Raw genomic sequence first — 16,948 nt, 5'->3', positions numbered from 1 at the left:
GGACTGTTTTGCAAAAAAAATGAGGGGTTGTTTTAAATAAATGGGTTTAAGGTTTGGGGATTGGACTTATTTGGAATAAGTGTTTTAATAATGGGGGCAGGTTGGTCATTTCACAATTATAATATAAATTAGTAGGGTTGTTCACTATTCGGATAAAACCGAATTATCCAATTGGACAATTTGGATTGGACTATTTGGTTCGGATATTCGGATTTTTGGATTGGTTTTCAACAAAACCGAATTATTATTTTGGATTTCGGATTGGTTTTTGTTTACAAATTAAGAACCGAATAGTCCAAAAAAACCGAATAAACATTTATTATTTATCTATTTATAATATATATTTATAATTATTTATTAATTTTGTATTTTATTTTTTCAAATATGTTCAAAACGTTTCACCCGATAAAAAAACATTAATATGCATTTTCTTTTGAAAGTTTTATATCTATAAAATATTTTACTATAATATATTTTCTTATTAGTTGTTTATAAATTTCAAATCAGAACTAAATTATTTGTTTTTGCTTCTTGTGTAAAGTTAGGTAATATTATAATTATATGTCGTTTTAAAATGTTTCGGTTTTTGAAAACCGAATTATAAAAACCGATCCAACTGAATTGTACTTGGATCGGATCGGATCGGATTCGAATTTAGTTTGGACAATTCGGATCCATGTTTTGAAAACCGAAATCAATTTGGATTTACTTGATTGGATCGGATCAAACCGATCCATCCAAACGAACACCCCTATAAATTAGGGCTTTTTATGTATTCGTTCATTTGATCGATCGGGGAGGAAATATGAACGAAGCAAAGGCGATTGGAACGGGAATGAACGACTGAAATCAAACGAACGAAGAGAGGGGAAAACGAACAAGAAGGCAGCGGGGCTGCCGTTGGTTTCGGGGGTGCAATCGCGAAGGGGACGGAAGGAAAAAGGATACCGATCGGGTTAAGGGGAAAGAATTAAACGAAGGCTGCGAAGGCAGATGAACGGAAGCAGTGAACGAAGGTAGACGAAATCTCGGAGGCGCGCTTCGTCGGTTGATTCGCGAAGAGGGAGGAGTCTCCGGGTCGACGAGTCCGAAGGGGAAGAAAGAGGGAGGCAGCGAGGCTGCTGTTCAAGCAGCTTCTCGACTGCTTGCTTCGATTCCAGCAGCGGTGTGCAAAGGGGAGATGCGTGGGTGAGGTACGAGAGGCAAAAGATGTCCGATGGAAGTCCGGTTGGCAGCCATACGTCGCTGGTCAGGGCCTCGGTGGTGTTTGCTCGACAATCCCGATGTTTCCCCCTTGTTTTGGCAGTCTCGATCAACCACAGGTAAAAAAAATGTTTCTTTTGGGATTTTGTTTATCTGTTCATGGGAAAGGGGCTGTAGGGGTGGTGAATATCAACATGAGCCATTGAGGGGTGATTTGGGTTTTATTTTTGACAGAAATCGATGGTTGTTTGGGTTGGGTCGTTTGACAGGGGATGAAGAAGAACTTGGAGGCTGCTGTTAATTTAAATCAAAAGGAAGAAGAAGAAACGAGATGAAGAATGATGAGGCAGTTGTTATCATTTTGAAGTCAATCGTTATAATCTTATATGGTTTCGTATGTATTGTTATCTACGAAATCTTTGAGTGTGTCTTGCATCTCTGAAGTCTTTTTGATTGTGAATTTGGGTTGTGATAGATAGAGTATGTGTGTAGGTTATGTATAAAATGATTTTATGCACGGAATCTTGATTTTAAATCAAGATATGGAAGATACAGGAATGATCCAGGGAAGATTTTTGGAATCGTATAAGTGTACTTCATTATTTGAGCTAATAAAATAAATTATTTTTGGTTGTATAATAGATATTATTGTAATATATTATAGAGTACTAGCAAAATATACACCCACATGTATGTATGTATGTATTTGATATGTATGAAAAAAAAAACAGCAACAAAAAACTTGTATGGTAACAAATATAACACCAAAATTCATTATTTATATACTCTCAAATTTATATGTTAGAAGTGTTAAAATGTTAATGTATTAAGTATTGGTCTTTTTAAGTGCTTTTATTATTTAACATTTATATTGTGATTTTTTGATGTCCATGTCCGATAAGTTTCATATTTTATAAAATGTATACCAAAACAATTATAATTGATTATAACTTATGTTTCATACATACACACACCCACACACATCTATCTATAAATTAATTGTACACACATTTAGAAATATAGGGTTATTTATATCGTTAAAAATTGCATATCTGTCGGATTGGATTTCTAATTTATATTTTAAATGAATTTCCAAGAATAGGAATCATGTCGAAATCAATAGTTTAATGTTTCACAATTAATAAATCTGAAAACGTCTGATTTTCACTCTTTATAAATATTTCTTCTAAAAATATTTCAAACATGAAATTAAATATTAGGCTATAGCCTGAGTCTAAAATTGCTTTCTGAATTTGCATTTGAGGTGTTCAAGTCTCTAAACGGATAGAAACAGTTTTAGTGGTTTTAAGAAAAACAGTATTATACTGGTTTGGATTCTTAAAACAGTCGTATCTTTTTTCATACGAACTCCGTTTTGGGCGTTCTTTATATTTTCAGAAACATGGAAACACGTACTACGAGACTAGAGTGTTTGTTTTTCTCACAACGGCTTAATACAAAATTTCATTTTTTCAGATGCATTCCTAAGGTTGTCGTTTGAGCTGTTTGGCTTGTTTGTCATATTAAATATTTGGAGGTAAGATGATACCATTTGGTATCTTATAATAGTTGAAATAACTCATTTATTTTACATTAGATGCAATAAAACTCAATGAGTCAATTTACCACGAGACTTATTGTGAACTTGATCATTCACAGTCTTTGACCTAGATTATAGGATGTCACATAAACCCTTACATGGGACTTACCTTAAAGCCTACCCATTCTCTTAGTCCAAACACTCGTCTTCGAATGGCCCAACAAGACCCTATGCATCAAAGCCCAAAAGGAATGGCCCATCCGAGGTCTTGTATGCGCAGCGTACTCTCTTGAGGGCTTGTACGCTAAGCGTACCTGCTTGTACGCCCAACATACTCACCCATTCAGCCCAACTCGAGTTAAGCACATAATACTTAAGACCAAAAGTCCAAACCACAGATCTAAACCCTAATAAGCGTCTAGAACAAGAAAGTCGCTAACTTGGTGACTTTGCATGCTCCATAAGGACCCACCTTCAAGATATAGCACTCTACTTTCAATAAAGGGACATAATCTCATATAAGGGTGCTTCTAAATCCTAAAGATGCAAACTTTATGGACCTTGAACCTCAGAAACACCAAGAGTGGCAACTCATAGATCCCGGAGTGCTATCAAACCACTAGATCTCATTCATAGGGCCAAAAAAAGGTCCAAAACCCATATAAACTAGATCTAAGCTTCTAACGAGCAAGGTCATTGATTTTTACTTCAAACAAGATGGAAATAAAGTAAAGAATCAGGATCCACAAGCTCTTCCTTGATCAACAACCTTGCACCAAACTCCTTCTTCTTGAATATGAACCAAAACACACCAAGATGCACACAATGAGCTCAAAAACACAACAATGGAGGCTAAGGAATGATCCTTCATGTTTATGTTCCAATTCCATCTCTTGAGTGTCAATTCATGTTCATGAATGTCATTCACTTCTTAGATGTCAATCATTATGTGGTTATCAAAAGATTTCCAAAAGTGCCCTTATGGTGAATAATTCCATGTATGCATCAAGGAATCAAGTAACACCTTATGTTTTGAATCCAATTCATTCCAATGGTGGTTCGAAAACCAAACCCTAACCATCATAACAATCTAAAATCGACATTGGGGTTCAACCCTAATCATGAACTAAAAAACAAAGTTGGAGGAGGATAGATTATACCTAAAAGCCTTTGACTCAACTTTTTTTTTTGTTTGAATGCTCAAATCTCCACTTGAATTAATCCTGGAAGTTCTTAAGAATCAAAATCACCATTAGCTCTCTCCTTTTCTCTCAATCATGTTCTTCCCGAGAAAATGGGAGATAAGACCCATTAACTAGCTCTAAAATTTCTCAAGCTGTCACTTTTGGTCCATCCTTGCAAAAGGTCTTTCAAACTAACTCCAAACTAACTTAGAAGCTTCAACTAACTTCCAAAATGGTCCCTCTCCATCCTAATCTTCACAAACTTAGTTCGAGTTAGTAAGTTGGTCAAATCTCTAGTCAAACCTAAGTTTCACCCGATTGTCACAAATGACCCTTTAACTTTTAACATGTTTTTATTTTCACTTATAATTTTCAAAACTTCATATGAATTAATGATATAATTATCCCTTGGTGATTTATCTATATAAATCATCTTTCATTTATTTACTTTGTTAATTTAAGAACCCGATATTAGATTTTAGGATGTTACTTACAAGGTTCTTGAAAAGCATAAAAGCAAAGAACAACAAGATAGGAAATATCAAAGCAAACTAAGCTAACCCTAACCCTAATGGGATAAAGACAAAAGGAGCCCAAAACAAGTGGGATTATAATAAACATATCTATGCTAACATCCTTCTTCAAACTGTAACATCCCAATGTTGGGTCAAAATATGGTTTATACTTTACTTTTCTGGGCAATTATATTTTTATGTAATATTTTTTTGAATTTATGGCCTAGTTTATGGCTGAGTTTACGGCCGTAAACTCATTTACGGCCCACGTGTGTCCGACCCATATTCAAGTATAAATAGAGGTGTTAGTGTAACAGCCCGGATTTCCAGGTATCTTTTATGCTTATGTTTTTGGTGTTTTGTGAGGGGACTCGGCGAGTTGGAGCTCAAACTCGCCGAGTAGGATCGCGGTTCTGGACGCGGGTTCGCGCCTGGACTCGGAGAGTCGAAGGTATGGACTCGGCGAGTCCGCACTGTTTAATGAAACCCTAATTTCTCGGGTTTGGGACCTATTTAAAGGGCCTTAAGGCCGTCATTTGTGCTCACCAGACCCCTGAGTGAAACCCTAGCGAGTTTGAGCGTTTGGAGCAAAGCAAGGAGCCATTATTGACCTTGGAGGTGTTATATTGCAAGGGAAAGGAAGCAATAGCTAAGGGGGAATCAAGAGGAGCCACTTCCTGAAGATTTGAGGACCAGAACATCACATTTGAGGTACTACCTTCAAGCTATTCTCTGTTATGTTGATGTTTATATTGATTTAGGGCTTATTGAGCCCTTTTGTGGCTAGATCTAGTGCTTCCTTGGTCCCTTAAGTGAGTTAGGTTCTAGATCTGGACCTTTGGAGGTCCAGAGTGTCCCTTTGCCCAAGCTTTTTATGAATCCATGGGGGTTTTGGATTGAGGTCTTTGTGCTTAAGGTCAAAACACCATTTGTGAGTCATGGGGTGTGTTATGAGCACCAAGATGTGGACTTTACGTGATAAATAAGCTTAGGAGGGCCAGATCTATGAGTTGTTGGAGCGGATCTGACCTCAGAAGCAAGTTTGAGTTGATGCATGGCATGGACTCGCCGAGTCTGAAGAACAGACTCGGCGAGTAGCATGAAGATTGACCTTAACCACTCAGTGAGTCAGGGAGAGTTAGAGAGGGTTGACAAGTGGACTAAGTCGAGCTGGGACTCGCCGAGTTGTTCTTGAGACTCGGCAAGTTGAGTCGTGGTGGCCCCGCGATTCATGCCAGGTGGAACCCGTTGAGTCAGGGGAGTACTCGACGTGTCAAAAGAGAATCCTAGAGAGTTGGTGAGTACGTATAGACTCGCCGAGTCGCCCTAGTGCACTCGCCGAGTCCGGTCAAAGTTAACCGTTGACCGTCGACCAGAGTTTACCAGTGTTGACTTCATAGGGGTAGTCAACCTTAGTGGTAAAAGTGTTAATTAAGAGATATATGATGTTATAGGAGGATTATAGCTTGGACGATCGAGCACGAGTGATTTCCAGGATTCGCGAGTTATCAAGATACCCGAGGTGAGTCTTCTCACTATACTTTACCTTGAGTAGGTAATCAGAGTTATGTGTTAGAGTATGTGTATGTTATGTGTATGCTATGTGTTGTACTACATGATGTCTATGTGATTTATGTTGTGCATGTTTAGAGAGTTGGAACCGTAAGGTTCCCAGAGTTAGAACCTGAGGGTTCACAGAGCTTGGGTGCACGGACCCACAGAGTTATAGCCTCGAGTGGCTAATATATGTTTATGTGACATCCCCAGAATCTCGGCCAGAAAAGACCGATTTTCATTTATGCTTTTAAATATTTTTCAGAGTAAATCCTTTTGATTTGAAAGAGTTGCGGAATTTGTTCCCAAAACAAAACATGATAAAATAATATTTATCAAAGCATTTCATCAAGAGATGCATTTCATTATATAATCAAAACTCGGGATGTCATGTTCCGATACAGACCATAAAGCATAAACGATAAACATTACAAGTCATTCAACAAATATATACATATACAGACTTGTAAACAAAACAACAAGATGATCCATCCATCTTACGCCCTTGTGCCACTTCCTGTAATACAAATAAAACTGAGTGGGTCAGGCTTGGGAGCCTGGTGAGCATATAGGGTTTTCAACCCACAATAAATAAGTTATATTTAATTTCAACAACCAATCACTATCCCGATTACCCATTCCCGTTATCCTCACTTTACGTCTCTAAAACAACAACTATCTCAAGGGACCTAATCTAGGATTTTCATCGGGACGGACATCACTGCGAAGGGGTTTCCTCAACAATAGATATCCTAAAGGCAACCATGAGGGGGATAGAGTACACCGGTGAACACATCGTTCACAACACCTACAGGTTATGAACCTGCTAGCGTTCCACTGGACTGTCTAGAAAGAGTCCGTGGTCGTTATCCATACTCCGCTGAATAACTAGATCAACAAAAACAACAACAACATCGAGGCCTCTCATCTGTTTATTACACACCAACTATCTACCCATGTTCTACCCAACATATTAGTAGATAAAAATATACATTTGTATACATAGTTTAAAGAAAACCTGTATAGCATGCTTGAATCAACACATATATCACATAACAGACGAGGCACACACACACATAACACATATCTCATAAAGAAATAAGCAGATCTATAAGATAGAAGAGAGTGAATACTCATTCACACATAACACAACCAAATATATACACATAGCACGTATTTTTTATATAAAATACTTCGTATTATTGTATTAGAAGAAATAACTACACACTCACTTGATCAGAAGATGATCGGACAGCGCTACAGCTTATAGAAGTAGTATTCCTCAGCAGATCTGGAAGATCTCTTCGAAAATCGAACTTCTCGCGGGCAAAGCTTCGACTCGGGAACCGCGCTTCTCGGGATCTTCGGGATCTCGGGACTTGCCTCAGGGCTAGAGTATGATACCGGGGCTTCGGGGTAGCTTCGGCACGAAAAACGATGCAAAAGACTAGAGAGAAGAGAAGAAAATAAACAAGAAATGAGGCTGCCTTCGGATCCTTTATATAGAGGCTGGAACCTCGGAGTACGCGGGGCGTACAGGCGTACGCAGCGCGTACGCGTCCGAAATCGTCATTGCATGCGTCATCTAAAGTGTCGACACTATCGGAGTTACGCGATAGCGTAACCTCGTACGCGGGGCGTACTCCGGATTACACCGGTGACTCGGCTTCGGATAATGCCTCCGATTTTGAATTAAAAATAAATACAAAATAATTAATAAACTTCGGAAATTCATAACTTCTTCATACGAACTCCGTTTTCGACGTTCTTTATATCCACGCGAAGGTGAGACCACGCTCTACGACTTTCGTTTAGACTCCGTCGGCTACTTTTGAATTTATTTTTATTAATTATTTTTAATAGGCCGCGCCAGAAACTTTCGTTATAAATTCATAACTTCTTCGTTTGACGTCCGTTCTCGCCTAACTTTTTATCGCTTCGATACCAACAATGAGATCTTCGATTCTCATTTAGATTGCTTCGGCTAACAACCGCTCGATCTCAATTCGAGTATTTCATGCTGTATACCGCTAAGCCGGAACTTTGATAAATCATAACTTCCTCATACGAAGTCAGATTTGGGCGTTCTATATATATTCGGAAACCTGGTTTCGACTACTACAACATTAACCAAAGATATTAAGTTTATTTTACACTTAAATTTTGACGCTTATTTTTATTCTTAATTAATCAGACCACATAATTAAGCAATTAAGCACAAAACACATAATACTCAAATAATACATTCTTATTATTTCAAAACGGGTTACAAAGGTTAACCTAGACTATTATATTGCTAAATATGGCAAGCCCGGAAACACATGCGTTACAATTCTCTCCACCTTAGAATGATTCCGTCCCCGGAATCACACATCAACAAACAAATGCGGATAGCGACCCATCATGTCACTCTCCGTCTCCCAGGTGAGATTCGGCCCATTCGTGTGTTTCCATCGGACAAGCACTAACCCAACCATCTTGCGTCGCAATTTCTTAGTCTTTCGGTCAACAATTGCCTCTGGTTCTTCAATCAACCTTTTGTTCTCATCAATTCTCAATTCAGAAATTGGAATTATGTCGGGAACTTCTCCCGTGAACTTCCTCAAATAACACACATGAAAAGTGTTGTGAATTCCATTCAGTTCTTCGGGTAATTCGAGCTTGTAAGCTTGGTTCCCAATCCTCTGAAGAACTTTAAACGGTCCAATAAACCTTGGACTCAACTTTCCCCTTTTTCCAAATCTTATAAGTCCCTTCCACGGCGAGACTTTAAGCAAAACCGAATCCCCAACCTCAAAAGCTATCGGTCTTCGCTTCTTGTCAGCATAGCTCTTTTGACGATCCTGAGCTGCTAACATTCTTTCCCTAATTATTTTCAACTTTTCAGCAGTTTGATGAACCAACTCCGGTCCCATAAACTGCTTTTCCCCAGCCTCAAGCCAACAAGACGGCGTACAACACTTATGTCCATACAAAGCTTGGTACGGTGCCATCTTAACGCTCGAGTGGAAACTATTATTATAGGAAAATTCTACCAACGGTAAATGTTCATCCCAATTACCTAGGAATTCCAGAGTACATGCTCTCAGCATATCTTCAAGTGTTTGTATCATTCGTTCGCTCTGACCATCAGTCTGCGGATGGTAAGCTGTACTTAAACACAACTTGGTACCCAATTCCTCTTGTAGACTTTTCCAAAACCTCGATGTGAAACGGCTATCACGATCCGACACAATCGTTAACGGAACACCGTGAAGCCTCACAATTTCCTTCACGTAAGAATTCGCAAGCTTCTCCATAGACCATTTCTCCCTGGCCGCAATGAAATGCGCACTCTTAGTGAATCGATCAACGACCACCCAAATCATGTCGTGACCATTCTTTGTTCTGGGCAGTTTAGTGACAAAATCCATAGCAATGTCTTCCCACTTGCCCATAGGCACAGACAAAGGTTCTAAACTCCCGTACGGTTTCTGATGTTGTGTCTTGACTCTCGCACAAGTCACACACTCGGCCACATACTTTGCAACATCAAGCTTCATCGTCGGCCACCAGTAGTAGGGTTTCAGGTCCCTATACATTTTAGTGCTACCCGGATGAATCAAGTACATGGTCTTGTGAGCTTCTTCCATCAGAAGATCTCTGACTCCTCCTGTCTTAGGTATCCAAATCCGATCTTGGAACACCTTCAGTCCATGACTGTTTACACCGAACACCAACGTTTTGCCCAAACGTTCCTCCTTTCTGTCATTCTTCTCAGCAGCTTCGCTCTGAGCTTTCTTTATACTTTCCAAAATAGTTGAGACAACTTCAATTCTCAACGCTCTTGGCCTTTTCCTTTCAGGATTGACTTTTCGACTGAGAGCATCAGCAACAACATTAGCTTTATCGGGGTGGTAAAGTATCTCGCAGTCGTAGTCTTTAAGTAATTCTAGCCAGAGTCGTTGCCTCATATTCAATTCTTTCTGACTAAAGAGGTATTGGAGACTCTTATGATCAGTGAAAAGTTTGCACTTCGTTCCATAGAGGTAATGCCTCCATATTTTCAGAGCGAAAACTACCGCTGCCAACTCCAAATCATGAGTCGGGTAGTTCTTTTCATGCTCTTTCAGCTGTCGAGACGCATATGCTATCACCTTTTCTCTTTGGGTCAAAACACAACCCAATCCAACCCCAGACGCATCGTTATAAACAGCGAAGTCTTCAACTCCATCGGGTAGAGAAAGTATCGGTGCCTCGCATAGCTTCTTCTTTAACTTCTCGAATGCTTCTTTATGCTTCTCACTCCAAGCATAAGTAGCTCCTTTGTGGGTCAAAGCTGACAATGGACTAGCGATCGAAGAAAAGCCTTGGATAAACCTTCGGTAATATCCGGCTAATCCTAAAAAGCTTCGAATCTCCGTGGGACTTTTCGGTTGTTCCCACTTCGTCACAGCTTCGATCTTCGCTGGATCAACCATTATCCCTTCTTGGTTGACCACGTGACCCAAGAATTGGACTTCACGAATCCAAAAATCACATTTGGAGAACTTTGCATAAAGCTTCTCCTTCTTCAAAACTTCTAACACTTCTCGCAAGTGTCTGCCATGCTCCTCCTGGCTTTTCGAGTAAATCAGAATGTCGTCTATGAACACTATCACGGATTTATCAAGGAACGGGTTACAAACCCTATTCATCAAATCCATGAACGCTGTTGGAGCATTGGTTAGTCCAAACGACATAACCAAGAACTCGTAGTGTCCATATCTTGTTCTGAATGCAGTCTTCTCGATATCTTGCTCTCTTACTTTCAGCTGATGATATCCTGACCTTAGATCGATCTTCGAGAAATAGCTCGAACCTTGCAATTGATCAAACATGTCATCAATCCTCGGCAATGGATATCTATTCTTTATTGTTGCCTTGTTCAGCTCTCTGTAATCGATGCACATTCTCATACTTCCATCTTTCTTCTTTACAAATAACACCGGAGCTCCCCAGGGCGATGAACTAGGTCTAATGAAACCGTTGTCCAATAACTCCTGAAGTTGCATCATTAGCTCCTTCATCTCCGTCGGTGCTAATCGATAAGGTGCTTTTGCAATTGGCGTCATTCCTGGCAACAAGTCAATACGGAATTCCACTTGTCGATCAGGCAGTAATCCAGGAAGATCTTCGGGAAATACTTCCGGATAATCACACACAACTGGAATATTCTGCATCACCTTCTTTTCCTTCTTAGCATCAATCACGAATGCTAAATACGATGTACACCCCTTGGTCAAACATTTTCTGGCTTTCATCAATGAAATGATTCCAGAATTCACTCTGCGTTTATCTCCATACACCATAAACGAATCTTTCCCAGGCGGGTTTACTTTGACTATTTTCTTCTTGCATAAAATTTCGGCGTCGTTGGCGCTAAGCCAATCCATTCCCAATACGATGTCGAAACCATTAAGTTCGATAGGCAATAATTCCTCGTGGAACTTATTCCCATTCAGATCAATTAAGATGTTTTTCATGCGATAGCTAACAGGTACAAACTTGCCACTAGCAACTTCGACTAATAAAGCATTATCTAGTCTAACAACAGGCAAAGCTAGCTTTCTACCAAATTCATGCGATATAAAGGAGTAGTTGGCTCCAGAATCAAATAAAATTTGGGCAGGCAATTCGTTAACGAGAAAGGTACCTGAAGCGACATCAGCTTCATCTTTAGCAGCTTCCAGTGTCATCTGGAATGCTCTCGCCTTTGGCTTTGGCGGAATGTTGGGTCTAGCTGCCTCCTTCTTCTTCGGGCAGTCCCTTGACATATGACCCTCCTCACCACAACCATAGCAAACTTTCTTTGTGAGGTTACACTCATTGGCATAGTGCCCTGACTTTCCACACTTGTAGCATGTGTTCGGCACCTCACATCTTCCATGATGCTTCTTCTTACATTTGTCGCACCATTTCGCTTCACCTCCACCTCCCCTCGAACCAGACTTCGAGAACTTGTTTTTCTTGTTGGACCCTGAAGTTCCATCGAACTTCCTCTTTTCTCCAACATCTATTCTTTCCAGACCCCTTTCCTTCTGCTGGGCCTCCACATTCTTAGCTGCACGAACAGCCGTTTTCAGAGTGGTTGCCATTTTGACTGTCGGACCAAAGTCAGCGGGCAGTCCGTTAGCAAACCTCTCAATCTTGGAGAGTTCCGTTGGCACTAGGTACGGAAACAACTTCATCTTCTCAGTAAATGCAGTAGCATAGTCATCTATGCTCATCTTCCCTTTCTTCAAGTTTTGGAACTCATTGTTCAGATCAATCAGATCTATCTCTGAACAATACTGCACCCTCAGCTGTTCCAAGAACTCCTCCCACGACATTTTCAGGGCTTCTCCTCGTGGCATAGTATCTGCCAACAACTTCCACCAACTCAAGACTCCAGTCTTCAGTTGTCTAACTGCAAAGACGGTCTTCTGCTTGTTGCTACAGTGGCAACTTTCAAATACCATCTCCATTTCGGAGATCCAATCCATTATCTCAACAGGCTTTGGGCTCCCAGAAAGACTTGGCGGTTTGGCGCCCAAGAAATTCTTGTATATACGCCCATCCTTGTTGTTTCTCCTTTCTGGATCGTTCCTTCGTTCCTCTTGAGTCCCAACTTGACTCATAATGCGACTATTGTTCCCTTCCTCCGATTGCTCGGGAATCAATTCGGGTTCCTCAATAGGTATAATAGGTTCCTCCCTATTATCATGCAACATCTGTCGCATCTCCTCCCTTTGTTCGGCTAGCATAGCCCGAATCATGGCTTGCACCGCAGCCATTGTTATTGGTTCTGGTGCTGCTGCTACAACAGGTATCTGCTCAATCACTGGCGGTTGATTCCTGTCTTCATCCGCGTTTCCAACGCCACTCCTTGTTCTCACCATTTTGATCTACACACCGAATAATTTCACCTTATTACTCCAAACGATTACATGCTAGTTCTAATATCGTATACATACGCTTAGAATCCTAAACACATAAACCTTCAGATCCGGTTGGCAACAAACCGTAGATCCGAACAAATAATATCATATATGGCAACATATAACATTTAGCACATAAAAGCATTTTAGGCAACTTTCCTAAAATAAACTAGTGCTCGTGTCTAAAATCCAACAGACACACATCTCAACATTCCATTTAGCATTCTAAGTTTAAGTCTAGAAATCCTACAAATTCCTAGTTCGCTTAAACTAATGCTCTGATACCAACTGTGACATCCCCATAATCTCGGCCAGAAAAGACCGATTTTCATTTATGCTTTTAAATATTTTCAGAGTAAATCCTTTTGATTTGAAAGAGTTGCGGAATTTGTTCCCAAAACAAAACATGATAAAATAATATTTATCAAAGCATTTCATCAAGAGATGCATTTCATTATATAATCAAAACTCGGGATGTCATGTTCCGATACAGACCATAAAGCATAAACGATAAACATTACAAGTCATTCAACAAATATATACATATACAGACTTGTAAACAAAACAACAAGATGATCCATCCATCTTACGCCCTTGTGCCACTTCCTGTAATACAAATAAAACTGAGTGGGTCAGGCTTGGGAGCCTGGTGAGCATATAGGGTTTTCAACCCACAATAAATAAGTTATATTTAATTTCAACAACCAATCGCTATCCCGATTACCCATTCCCGTTATCCTCACTTTACGTCCCTAAAACAACAACTATCTCAAGGGACCTAATCTAGGATTTTCATCGGGACGGACATCACTGCGAAGGGGTTTCCTCAACAATAGATATCCTAAAGGCAACCATGAGGGGGATAGAGTACACCGGTGAACACATCGTTCACAACACCTACAGGTTATGAACCTGCTAGCGTTCCACTGGACTGTCTAGAAAGAGTCCGTGGTCGTTATCCATACTCCGCTGAATAACTAGATCAACAACAACAACAACAACATCGAGGCCTCTCATCTGTTTATTACACACCAACTATCTACCCATGTTCTACCCAACATATTAGTAGATAAAAATATACATTTGTATACATAGTTTAAAGAAAACCTGTATAGCATGCTTGAATCAACACATATATCACATAACAGACGAGGCACACACACACATAACACATATCTCATAAAGAAATAAGCAGATCTATAAGATAGAAGAGAGTGAATACTCATTCACACATAACACAACCAAATATATACACATAGCACGTATTTTTTATATAAAATACTTCGTATTATTGTATTAGAAGAAATAACTACACACTCACTTGATCAGAAGATGATCGGACAACGCTACGGCTTATAGAAGTAGTATTCCTCAGCAGATCTGGAAGATCTCTTCGAAAATCGAACTTCTCGCGGGCAAAGCTTTGACTCAGGAACCGCGCTTCTCGGGATCTTCGGGATCTCGGGACTTGCCTCGGGGCTAGAGTATGATATCGGGGCTTCGGGGTAGCTTCGGCACGAAAAACGATGCAAAAGACTAGAGAGAAGAGAAGAAAATGAACAAGAAAGGAGGCTGCCTTCGGATCCTTTATATAGAGGCTGGAACCTCGGAGTACGCGGGGCGTACAGGCGTACGCAGCGCGTACGCGTCCGAAATCGTCATTGCATGCGTCATCCGAAGTGTCGACACTATCGGAGTTACGCGATAGCGTAACCTCGTACGCGGGGCGTACTCCGGATTACACCGGTGACTCGGCTTCGGATAATGCCTCCGATTTTGAATTAAAAATAAATACAAAATGATTAATAAACTTCGGAAATTCATAACTTCTTCATACGAACTCCGTTTTCGACGTCCTTTATATCCACGCGAAGGTGAGACCACGCTCTACGACTTTCGTTTAGACTCCGTCGGCTACTTTTGACTTTATTTTTATTAATTATTTTTAATAGGCCGCGACAGAAACTTTCGTTATAAATTCATAACTTCTTCGTTTGACGTCCGTTCTCGTCTAACTTTTTATCGCTTCGATACCAACAATGAGATCTTCGATTCTCATTTAGATTGCTTCGGCTAACAACCGCTCGATCTCAATTCGAGTATTTCAGGCTGTATACCGCTAAGCCGGAACTTTGATAAATCATAACTTTCTCATACGAAGTCAGATTTGGGCGTTCTATATATATACGGAAACCTCGTTTCGACTACTACAACATTAACCAAAGATATTAAGTTTATTTTACACTTAAATTTTGACGCTTATTTTTATTCTTAATTAATCAGACCACATAATTAAGCAATTAAGCACAAAACACATAATACTCAAATAATACATTCTTATTATTTCAAAACGGGTTACAAAGGTTAACCTAGACTATTATATTGCTAAATATGGCAAGCCCGGAAACACAGGCGTTACATTTATGTGGTATTTTGGGGAACTCACTAAGCTTTGTGCTTACAGTGTTAGTGTTGTTTGTTTCAGGTACTAGTGATGACCGTGGGAAGGCGCCGGCTTGATCTGTACACACGCATGGGATTTTGATATATATATATATATATGATCTTGGGATTTGTATGATGTGAATTGGGATTTTAACTTAATGTTTTTATGAAAATTAAATGAGAAATGTTTTTATAATTTGTGAAAAATTATTTTGAAATTCACGACGTTACAAGTTGGTATCAGAGCCTTGGTTTGAGGGATTCGAGTACACCTTCGGGCGTATTTGAACTCAAACTAAGGATTTGAGAAGTATTTTCAAAACGAGTAAAAGATTTTGAAAAGAAACGCAGAGCAGAGTTGTGTGTACGATCAGTCTGCGCCCGATTGGTGATTTCCCAAAATACCCTCATGTTATGTGCTATTGATATTGATATGATGTATTCACATGCTAGAGTAGGCTAAGTATTCCTATTAGGACTAGAGTGGCCTGATTTGTGATGCCTTAGCCTAGGAAGTGGTGAGCTGCTATGAGATGCTTGAGAGTGAGTAGGTAGCAGCGAGAGGCTTATGAGGGATCTATTAAAGAATAGTCTGTGCATGATAGAGTACTTGGAAATTGGGATCCGAAGAGGAGGACTTGGGGTGTATTCTGAGACGATGCGGATAGTAGTATTGGGCCCGTACTACTGAAAGCACCGGAGCGGTGTACAGCCCAAGTAAGAATCTTTGGAATACTAAGGATCAAGGAGGAATGAGTTGTCGAGTGTGAGTATGCTCGAAGGGGTTCTAATTTTTTGTATGTTGTATTTCAGATGTAGATCATGGTGAGGACAGAGGTTGTTGACCGCTCAGAGCCGACAGAAGAGTTATGCAGACAGGCGCCGGTCCGAGCTTGAGTTTCAGGTCGGCGACTTTGTTCTCCTGAAGGTCTCTCCTTGGAAAGGAGTGATTCGATTTAGGAAGAGGGGCAAGTTGGAGCCTCGGTATATTGGTCCATTCTGTGTGATCGCGAGGGTAGGCCGGGTAGCCTATCGTTTGGATTTGCCAGCAGAGTTGGGGCAGCTTCACGACACTTTTCATGTGTCGCAGCTGAGGAAGTGTATAGCCGAGGAGTCGGCAGTGGTTCCATTAGAGGATATTCAGGTGGATGCGAGCCTGAATTATGCCGAGAGACCAGTGGCCATCAGAAATCGGAAAATCAAGGTTCTGAGGAACAAGGAGGTACCCCTGGTGTTCGTCCAGTGGCAACACAGGAAGGGATCAGAGATGACCTGGGAGCCGGAGCGTGAGATGCGTGAGCAGCATCCGGAGCTATTTTCAGAGCGAAACTTCGAGGGCGAAGTCTAGTTCTAGTGGGGGAGAGTTGTAACAGCCCGGATTTTCAGGTATCTTTTATGCTTATGTTTTTGGTGTTTTGTGAGGGGCTCGGCGAGTTGGAGCTCAAAGTCGCCGAGTAGGATCGCGGTTCTGGAGGCGGGTTCGCGCCTGGACTCGGCGAGTCTAAGGTATGGACTCGGTGAGTCCGTGCTGTTTAATGAAACCCTAATTTCTCGGGTTTAGGACCTATT

At 40.5% G+C, this 16,948-nt stretch overlaps 1 long non-coding RNA gene across 1 annotated transcript; it reads left to right on the top strand.

The window, feature by feature from the left end:
* Window positions 1-622: 622 nt before the first annotated feature.
* On the top strand, window positions 623-1,844 carry LOC122195131 (uncharacterized). Its single transcript, XR_006185148.2, has 2 exons — window positions 623-1,322; window positions 1,438-1,844. It is a non-coding gene; the product is annotated as an uncharacterized LOC122195131 (long non-coding RNA).
* Window positions 1,845-16,948: the final 15,104 nt, after the last annotated feature.

The sequence above is a fragment of the Lactuca sativa genome, chromosome 7 (genome assembly GCF_002870075.4).
Source record: "Lactuca sativa cultivar Salinas chromosome 7, Lsat_Salinas_v11, whole genome shotgun sequence".
NCBI classification, from domain to species: domain Eukaryota; kingdom Viridiplantae; phylum Streptophyta; class Magnoliopsida; order Asterales; family Asteraceae; genus Lactuca; species Lactuca sativa.
The sequence above is the reverse complement of the archived record's forward strand: the minus strand, read 5'-3'. Positions and strand labels throughout refer to the sequence as shown.